The sequence below is a fragment of the Conger conger genome, chromosome 6 (assembly GCF_963514075.1).
Source record: "Conger conger chromosome 6, fConCon1.1, whole genome shotgun sequence".
Classification (NCBI taxonomy): Eukaryota; Metazoa; Chordata; class Actinopteri; order Anguilliformes; family Congridae; genus Conger; species Conger conger.
Genome location: NC_083765.1, coordinates 28942108 through 28951189, shown reverse-complemented (window position 1 = coordinate 28951189; position 9082 = coordinate 28942108). Strand labels below are relative to the sequence as shown.

The following is a 9082-nucleotide window of genomic DNA, read 5'->3' as shown; positions in this document are numbered from 1 at the left end:
ACACACACATGCATAGGCACACACACACACACACACACACAAACTAACTTTGGCATTCCAAATTTGGAGAAAGTATGGGTCAAACAAGGAGACAAATTATATGTTTTGCCCTTTGGCTTACAATGGATGAAGTTAGGATATTGTCAGAAGAAGCCAAATCCTAAATCAGCACTTTTACTCCACCCCTGTGGCTAGACAGATGCATGTCTCTCAGTGTAGCTGGTGGAGCTGAATCTAGCCTCTCTTTCCTGAACTGAGCCCTTTCCTGTTGCCTGGCAGCACAGCACCCCCTGCCTGTCACATGGTGCCACATCGTTTCACTTGTAGGTAACTTTTTTCACTCTGCATTTCTATGCATTTCCACTCTTTTATGGGTTCTTAGGTCTTCTATTGTGTCTTTTTGATTGTTGTTTGAAGGCCCTTTTAATATATTTAAATAGCTGCAGGATTTCCGAATAATACTATTTTTTAAATGTATAGATGCAAGACATACAGTGAACTCCATAATGTTTGGGGCAAATATATATTTTCTTCTTGATTTACTCTAGAATTTTAGGGTTGCAATTATACAATCCACATGTGGTTAAAATGTTGATTTGTTGATTTAAGGATATTTTTACACTTTCACCAAGTAGAAATGTAGAAATGACAACATTACATAACTTGATGATCACTATGATAATAATAGCCTGGTGAATAGAAGAAGAAGAAGAAGAAGAAGAAGAAGAAGAAGAAGAAGAAGAAGAAAAAAAAGAAGAATTAGGCCTCTTCTTCTTCTTCTTCTTATTATTATTATTATTATTATTATTATTATTATTATTATTATTATTACACCATTATTTTAGCAGTGGTAGTAGAGCAGTAGTACTGTAGTAGTTGTAGTAGTAGTAGTAGTAGTAGTAGGCCTACAAGTAGCAGGAGCAGCAGCAGCAATAGTCATAGGCGGCTGTAGTAATACAAATAGTTCTGTTCTACTGTGTTAGAATGTTATTGTTAACAAAGTAATGTCATGTAAAGTAAGATAAATGTAGAGGTGGTCAATGGTAGTCAGTTCAGAGTTTCTCCTGTGAATATTCTACATCATAATCCTGTGGCAAATATTAAATCTATTATTGTTGATCCTGTTTCCATACCAGCAGAGGTCACTGCAGCATGAGCAAAACAATCAGTGTCGAGCCTGTGCAGGACTGTTTTTTAATCCCATTCCCACACCTGTAATATTTATGATCGTTCCGGCCCTCTCCTGCGAAGGTTCTGTTCTATTCCCACCCATTCCCACAGAGATTGTGACCACACCCACCCAAACCATTGTTTTATATCAATATTGTGCCTGCTCTGATCCCACAAATTAAAAAAATGAAATGAACATAGGAATCATTTACCTTATAGAGAGAAGCATATTTAGAATTTTACAGAACATACACACATGTTTAGGAAAAATGCACACTAATCCCATTGTTCAGTGGTTCTAAGAACAATCTTCAAATGCTGCTGAAAACTATTAAATGCTACAAACAAGACATAGAGTAAGTATTAAACTGGCTAAACACTGAATGTATTTGTCCAATTAATTAACAATTCCACTGTTATCGGTTAGTTATTTGACTTTTTACGGAAACATCATGAAGCAGTCTTTGAGAGTACCATTTTCAGCGTTAAGACACAAATGAACTTTAGTCCCTGCATTCTGGTAGAGCTGTATGTGTGATGAGCCATCAAGGATGACTGAGTCATGTGTGCTGAATCTCCGTGTTATGTTGCTGGTTTTATGTTTTTGACTATCCAAGGAGTCTCAGCGAGGATTAAGCCACAGCTACCAGCTCATTCATAATCTACTTTAATCCAATAATCATGCTCTTTTGGAACAACATCTACTCATAGCTGTAATTATCCTTCAGGTGTGTGATATTCATCCTCTCCGCCCGAGGAAAACGCAGAGATACAGGAATATCAACACCTATGCAACTGCGTCTGGCTGAATGTCACTATGAGTGTTACAGACACTGTGCTAGCTTTGAAATCCAGGCTTCTCTTAATTCATTGTTTTATTTTATGCAAGTATTACTCTATTTATTTAGTCCTTTATTTTACCGTAAGAGTTTAATGGAGAACATGTTACTCTTTTTGCAAGTGGGGAGAGCGAGAGAGGGAAGGGGGGTAAAGGCCCTCAAGCCATTTCAGGGTTAAGGGCCTTGCTCAAGGACCCAACAGCAGTGGTCTTTTCTTTATCTTTGCGTTTTATTATGGGTTTTATTGAGATACAGCATTGTAGACCAACACACAGGTTTGATTCTATTTATTGCATTTCTTTTGAGCTATCTGGAAATATAGTAATGGGTATTTGGGAAAAAAAAATCAGTTGCTACAGTATATTGAACAAAATTGCATGAAGTGCACTCCTAATTCACAGATGCCACACCGGATGGGTATAGTCAAAGGTCATTGCCATGGTTTCCTTAAAATCAATAACCAATCCAGATCCGAGAAACCACACAGAGTGGTGTAATCAACTGCTATTTTTAAACATTAATTTCTTTGAAGTGCTGCAGTTTCTCGGTCTAGTCTCTTGTCCGATGAGCTCCTATCCATCTCCTCTGGGGGATGTAGTAGGAGCAGCAGTCGTGGCTGGTGCTGGGGCAGGCCGAGGAACCAGAGCTGGGAAGAAGGGCCAGATGGGAAAGCGAAAAACTGGAGGGTACCAGAAATACTTAGGGTACCGGAACAAGTACAGGACCTGTTAGAAAATGAGCATATGTGAGACATCTGGCTGCATCCATGGGTGTTCACAGTTCCTGTGGTTAGTACAAGCAAAGTCTTCATGTTGGCTGTGACAAAGGAGCCAAATGTTATACTTGTATGGGTCCACTTTCTGCTGCGCACAAGTGATGAGACATGTTCTATATTTACTGACAAATGCAAACACATGCTAATAATAATAATAATAATAATAATAATAATAATAATAATAATAGTAATACCATTATTAATCATAATCATAATCATAATAATAAGATAAGCGTTTACCTCATCACTTTCAGAAGAACTCCGAAGATGATGATGACCAGAAACCTGCAAAAATTGTTTGGATTTTAATTGAAATAACCAGTGATATTTGTATTCACTGCAAAGCATTTATATGTGTACTTTTGAATAATTATGCTTATTTATACTTTCCCAATGTACTAGAGAAATCAAAAAGTGTAATATACACTCAGTGAGCACTTTATTAGGTATTTATTTAGTTCCTGTAGAACTGCTGCTCACTGGATTTTTTTTTCTTTTTCGCACCATTCCCTGCAAACTCTAGAGACTGTTTTGCGTGAAAATCCCAGGAGATCAGCAGTTTCTGAGATACTCAAACCACCCTGTCTGGCACCAACAATCATGGCCAAAGTCACTTAGATCACATGTCTTCCCCATTCTGACATTTGGTCTAAAAACAGCTGAACCTCTTGACCATGTCTGCATGTTTTTATTCATTTAGTTGCTGCCATATGATTGGCTGATTAAATATTTGCATGAACAAGCTGGTGTACAGGTCTACCTAATAAAGTGCTCAGTCAGTGAATATTGTTCTATTATTCCTGTTCTTGCTGCTGGCACTTGTACAACTGCTGCTGGTTTTATTACTTCTAGTACAATGGCTACTTAATACTCCTGCTGCCATAACTATGGCAACTACAACAAATATTGTTAATAATAATAATAGTAATAATAATAATAATCCAATGTCTGTGACAATACTCACAGTTCCTGAAACAACCAAAGAAAGTACCAAAATGAGTACCACAGAATTCATGATGTTGCCGGCTGCAAAAAGAATAAAAATAAAATGAATAAAGACATCACAATATAGGCTTTTTTCAGTACATAATCTCTCTTCTCTGACAACCAACTGCTAGCAAATGAATTTAACACCGTTATTTGTGAATGTAGAAGGTTGTGAGCAATGTCCTGGCCATTACCTTAGGTCTTTTCAGGGATGCCTCATTGGGGATTTGGCTAAAGCGGATCCACTGCACGTTCCCATGACTTGTGAGAAATAAGCAGTCACTACAGGCTCATCTCAGCTGTTGTTTGCCCAGTCACTATATCCCTGCATTAAGTAGAAGTAGTAATGAAAACATTTTATCGTTACAATTTTACAGTGTATACTGTACAGTGTATAAGTACAATATTAATTATTAGTCTCCCATACCAAGTTCTGGGTTTTACATTTTTATGATTATAAGTGATTTTTTATACAGTGCCATGCTGTTTTTTATTACATTATAAAATGCATTACATTTTAAATTAATATTTTAAAATTGTACTATATTTAGAAATATTATGTACTTAGACTGTGTATATTATATTCAGAATATCTCATATTCAGAATCACCAGTAATCTGAATCTGAATCAATACAAATGTCGATTAATTCAATTATATAGTTACAAAATACAGGTCAAAATAATTCCTTTCTCAACGACAGCAAAGCGCACTCATGCTAAATTTTCAACAGTATTTTCTGTATGTATAGATTTCTCTAGGATGTCTCCGAGCTTCAGTACACAGCCTGCAGTTACACTCTCCAGCCACAGGGGGCCACTGGTGACTCATCAGAATGGAACCATCGAAACTCATCTGTTGTCAAAGCAAACACTGAACTGTGTGGACTGGGTCCTCCTGTACCCACTGTCAAGTCTCTAATTTCATATATTTCACTGAATCAAATATGCCCACACTTGCTATTTTATATTTTCACATTTGCACATGTTCACTATGGACAACCTAAAGTGCAAAACAATTCCGCCACAGTTGTGTAGCCCAAGTGATTATGTCCATTTAAATTAAATTAAAAGGCATTCGAATGAATAAAGTAAATTTTGCCATTTTGTTCTGTCTAATGTCCCCTGGCCGTTCTTAAAATCAAAATATACAGTTGTCTTACCTGCACTAGCTGACAGTTCCAAAATGACAAGGTTATGATAGAAGAGATAAAGTAAATCAGACTTCTCTCAACTGGAGGAAACTCAAAATAAGTACGGAGAAATATCTTTGACTAAGTTTCAGTGTTTATCTGGGACTTACTCAATGGGGAGAGGAGATTGATGGCGTACGTTTCTATTGTTAGGAACAGGTACAAAGCCAGCAGGATTATTCCTTTTGGCCACCCATGTTTGTTTTGGCTCACATTTAATGTTTTTTTTTGTGTCTGAACAAGGATCATCATTCTGGCTCAGTTGTTCCACTCAGCAACATGTTGTGCAATTTTAAAATGCCCCCTGGGTGAGATAACTGCTCTTACTGCTTGATGCTTCACTGACCGCTCCGTTTTCAAAAAATGCTTGTTCCCACATTTCATTCAGACATAGTTACATTTGAGATGAAGAACTGCCTATTAATATTCTGAATATGTGCACATTTATGGGTAAGTAGACATATGTATAACAGTACACAATATACACTCAGTGAGCAGTTTATTAGGTACTTATTTGACTTATTCTTTAGATTTATTAAGTCTTCTGCTGTAGCCTATCCATTTAGAGGTTTTATACGTTCTGTGTTCAGAGATGCTCTTCTGCATACCACTGAACCTCCTGACCATGTCTGCATGATTTTATGCATTTAGTTGCTGCTAACATGGTTGGCTGATAACATGTTTGCATTAACAAATACAGGTCTACCAATAAAGTGGTCAGTGAGTGTATGTCAGCTCATGTGTGAATGTCTTTGCATATTTGAGCATGTTTCACACATTATACATTGTAATTCCACTGGTTAGGAAACAGCTGAGTATATGATTATGAGTGTTTATCCTACGCTAGATCATGGGCTGTTAGCTTCAGTGCATTTACCTCAATTAATGTGGGCAGGTAACTGGTTTTGTTTCAATACCAACATTGCCTCAGTGTTCCCTAGGGAACATAGTTAGGTTGGGGCAGTTGATGAACCTGTCACTCTAGACGTACAGTCAAACCACTGTAAATGCATCTAATCAATCACAATGCATTAAATAAGGTGTACCCTTCACCACCAGTCACCATTTATCAGTGTGTTTGTCATGTTATGACAACACGTGCAAGCTTTACTCTTTTAATGCCGTGGCTTTAAACCAAAGTTATTGTGTGGTACGATCTTCCAGGGTTGACCATTTAGTTCCATGATTATCATATAGTCATGATATGATTGACTTAAGACTGAGGCCTCAAACATTTTGTACCGGACAGGTTGTTATAAAGGACATGTCTCGTTTTTTTGTAAGAGAGAACAATCTTTGACAGAGCTCCTCCAGACACCCCAGTGATTTGGTCACAATACAGGGACTAAAGATTCAGTATTGACTATGTTTATTACAATCCAGCCAATGCTACATGCTTGTCAATGGATAGCTTCACATACAAACAATTCAAAACTCAAAAATATTTTTCTATTTATCTTTTCATCAGCCAAATTTGTCATGCCTTATTATCCGGACTGGATATAATGTGTGCCAACACTATGGCACTGGCTGTTGATATTTAGTAACTTCTTTCTGTGTGTCTGCCATACACACATTTTGCACTCTTAATACATTACACTAATATTTCTATAAAATATATTTCCTCCTTTATGGGCTACAGAATGGCAAAAGGAAGCTTGGCCACTCTGAATATAAAAATATAATCACACCAAAAAGAAAAAAAGTAAGGAAGGAAGACATTTTTTCTGATTTATTTTTTGCACACATTTATTTCACTGCATTTAAAATGACAGTGAGCAGTGGACAGTTGGCAATGGGCACAGAGCAGTGGACAGTGGGCACTCTCACTTCCCAGCTGGGGCCGGGGTAGGTGCAGGCAGCAGCCTGTTCAGCAGGAAGGGCAGCAGCAGGGCAAGGAGGCCAGAGTTGGACCCACCGTAGCGGTTGAAGGGAAAACCCCCGAAGCCCTGAATTGAACGGGGGAAGAACATCAGTCACACAACCTACATACAGTATGCTCTATAGCCCTTCAGTAATACAAACAAATACAAAAATTCAAATACACATCTGTACATACTGGACAAAGAGAAACCCAAAATCTGAATTTACCTACACAAGACCATGTATAATTGTCACAATAGCAGCTCTATAATGGATTCAATAATTGTGGACCATGACTTAACTGATCTTTTAAAGATTTCAATGGAATGTTACAGAATATTTCTTCATTGGAGGTTTCTAACCATGCTACAGCATGCTGTATCCTTCTTTAGTTGCCAGAATTCAAGATGAAAAAGATCTTGTTCAATAGTTGATTTTTTTGCCCCGGTAAATATTATATTTACCTGGACAGGTCGCCAGTCCATCGCAGGGCACACACACCATTCACTCACACACTCATACCTACAGGCAATTTAGACTCTCCAACGAGCCTAACCTGCATGTCTTTGGACTGTGGGAGGAAACCAGAGTGCCCGGAGGAAACCCACGCAAACACAGGGAGAACATGCATACTCCACACAGAGAGGACCCGGCCGACCGGGATTCGAACCCAGGACCTCCTTGCTGTGAGGCGGCAGTGCTACCCACTGCACCATCCATGCCGCCAAAAGCAAGCAATGGGAAATCATATTCTGTTCATATTGTTTCATAGTGTCATGCTATTTATTTACACCAGAAGATTCCTCAATTTCATTCATTCATCCATTCATTGATTCATTCAATTGGCTTACCTCGAAGCTGGCTGAACGCTCTCTTCTCTCAAGCCCACCCAGGTCCTTTGAAAATAAACAGTTATTTAATTTACATCAGATTCAATATGCCATGTTTTTGTGAATTATTATGGAAGATAAATGAGTGTACAGCATCATGTATAGCTATACCCTTACACTGTCAGTCACAGGAAGTGTTGAACACAGTCCAGTTAGCATGAAAAAACACATCAGTAAGGTTAGGTAACGCATGCTTGCGCGCTGGTCCTTCCTGAAGATAAAAAAAGTAAAGTCATACATTTCCATAATATCGATAGTTTTGCATTAATAGTCTATAGTTGACTAGAATTATTGAACCGTTAATAGTACTTAATAATTACATCTTGCTCAAAAATGGTCATATGCATGCTGCTTTATGAAATATTATGAAATAATATGAAGAATATTTTCCGAAATCTTACAGAATTAATAAAATATTTCCAAGAAAGTGAAATTCTCGAGGTTGGATTTGTGCAGACTCTCAGGAGCACCAGCTTTATAAAGAACCTATCAGTTGATGATCGACCAATCAGCGCTCACAGGTGACAGTAATAAGCCATGGAATTATTAACGATGTGAGCAGTTATGACATTACTAATAGGTAAGATCTTAATAGGATTTTACTAATTGGTAAACTACACGCAATTTTGACCTGCAGCTTCTCACAAGACTGCCTGTTTCGAAACAGCATGTAGAAACACGGTTTTGAGACTAAGCTGGCTGTCATGCATGACATTTTAACTATAGTACAGTATATCCCCATAGAACAAGATGGGCTAAGCACACCCAATGTAACTGCTGAGCAAGGATTGCTTTTCTCTAAATCAATGAATACACATTTACCATAAAACTGCCTATGGAGTACTCATAGTATGATTGCTTTCAAAACTGATTCCACTACCATATACTGCATATCTACATTAAGAGCTATTGTAATGTAATATACAGTTTGTTGATGATGATGACTTTCCTACCTACACACACTAAGCACATTATTAGGTATTTATTTTCACTTATGCTGCTGTAGCCTATCCACTGAAGAGGTTTGGTGCATTGTGTGTTCAGAGATGCTCTTCTGCATACCACTGTTGTAATGTGTGGTTATCTGCGTTACTGTCACCTTGCTGTCAGCTTTCTCATTAACAACACGTTGTTGCCCACAGAACTGCTGCTCACTGGATGTTTTTTTGTTTTTCGCGCCATTCTCTGCAAACTCTAGAGACTGTTGTGCGTGAAAATGCCAGGAGATCAGTAGTTTCTGAGATACTCTCCATTCTGACATTTGGTCTGAAAAATAACTGAATCCCTTGACCATGTCTGCTTGCTTTTATGCAGCCACATGATTGGCTGATGAAATATTTGCATTAAAAGTGCTCACTGAGTGTATA

The 9082-nt window shown here is 37.9% G+C and overlaps 1 long non-coding RNA gene across 1 annotated transcript; it reads right to left on the bottom strand.

Moving 5' to 3' along the window:
* Positions 1 to 7675: 7675 nt before the first annotated feature.
* LOC133130251 (uncharacterized) lies at positions 7676 to 8198 on the bottom strand. Its single transcript, XR_009708933.1, has 3 exons — positions 8117 to 8198; positions 7833 to 7926; positions 7676 to 7721 (listed from the first exon to the last, which is right to left on the bottom strand). It is a non-coding gene; the product is annotated as an uncharacterized LOC133130251 (long non-coding RNA).
* Positions 8199 to 9082: the final 884 nt, after the last annotated feature.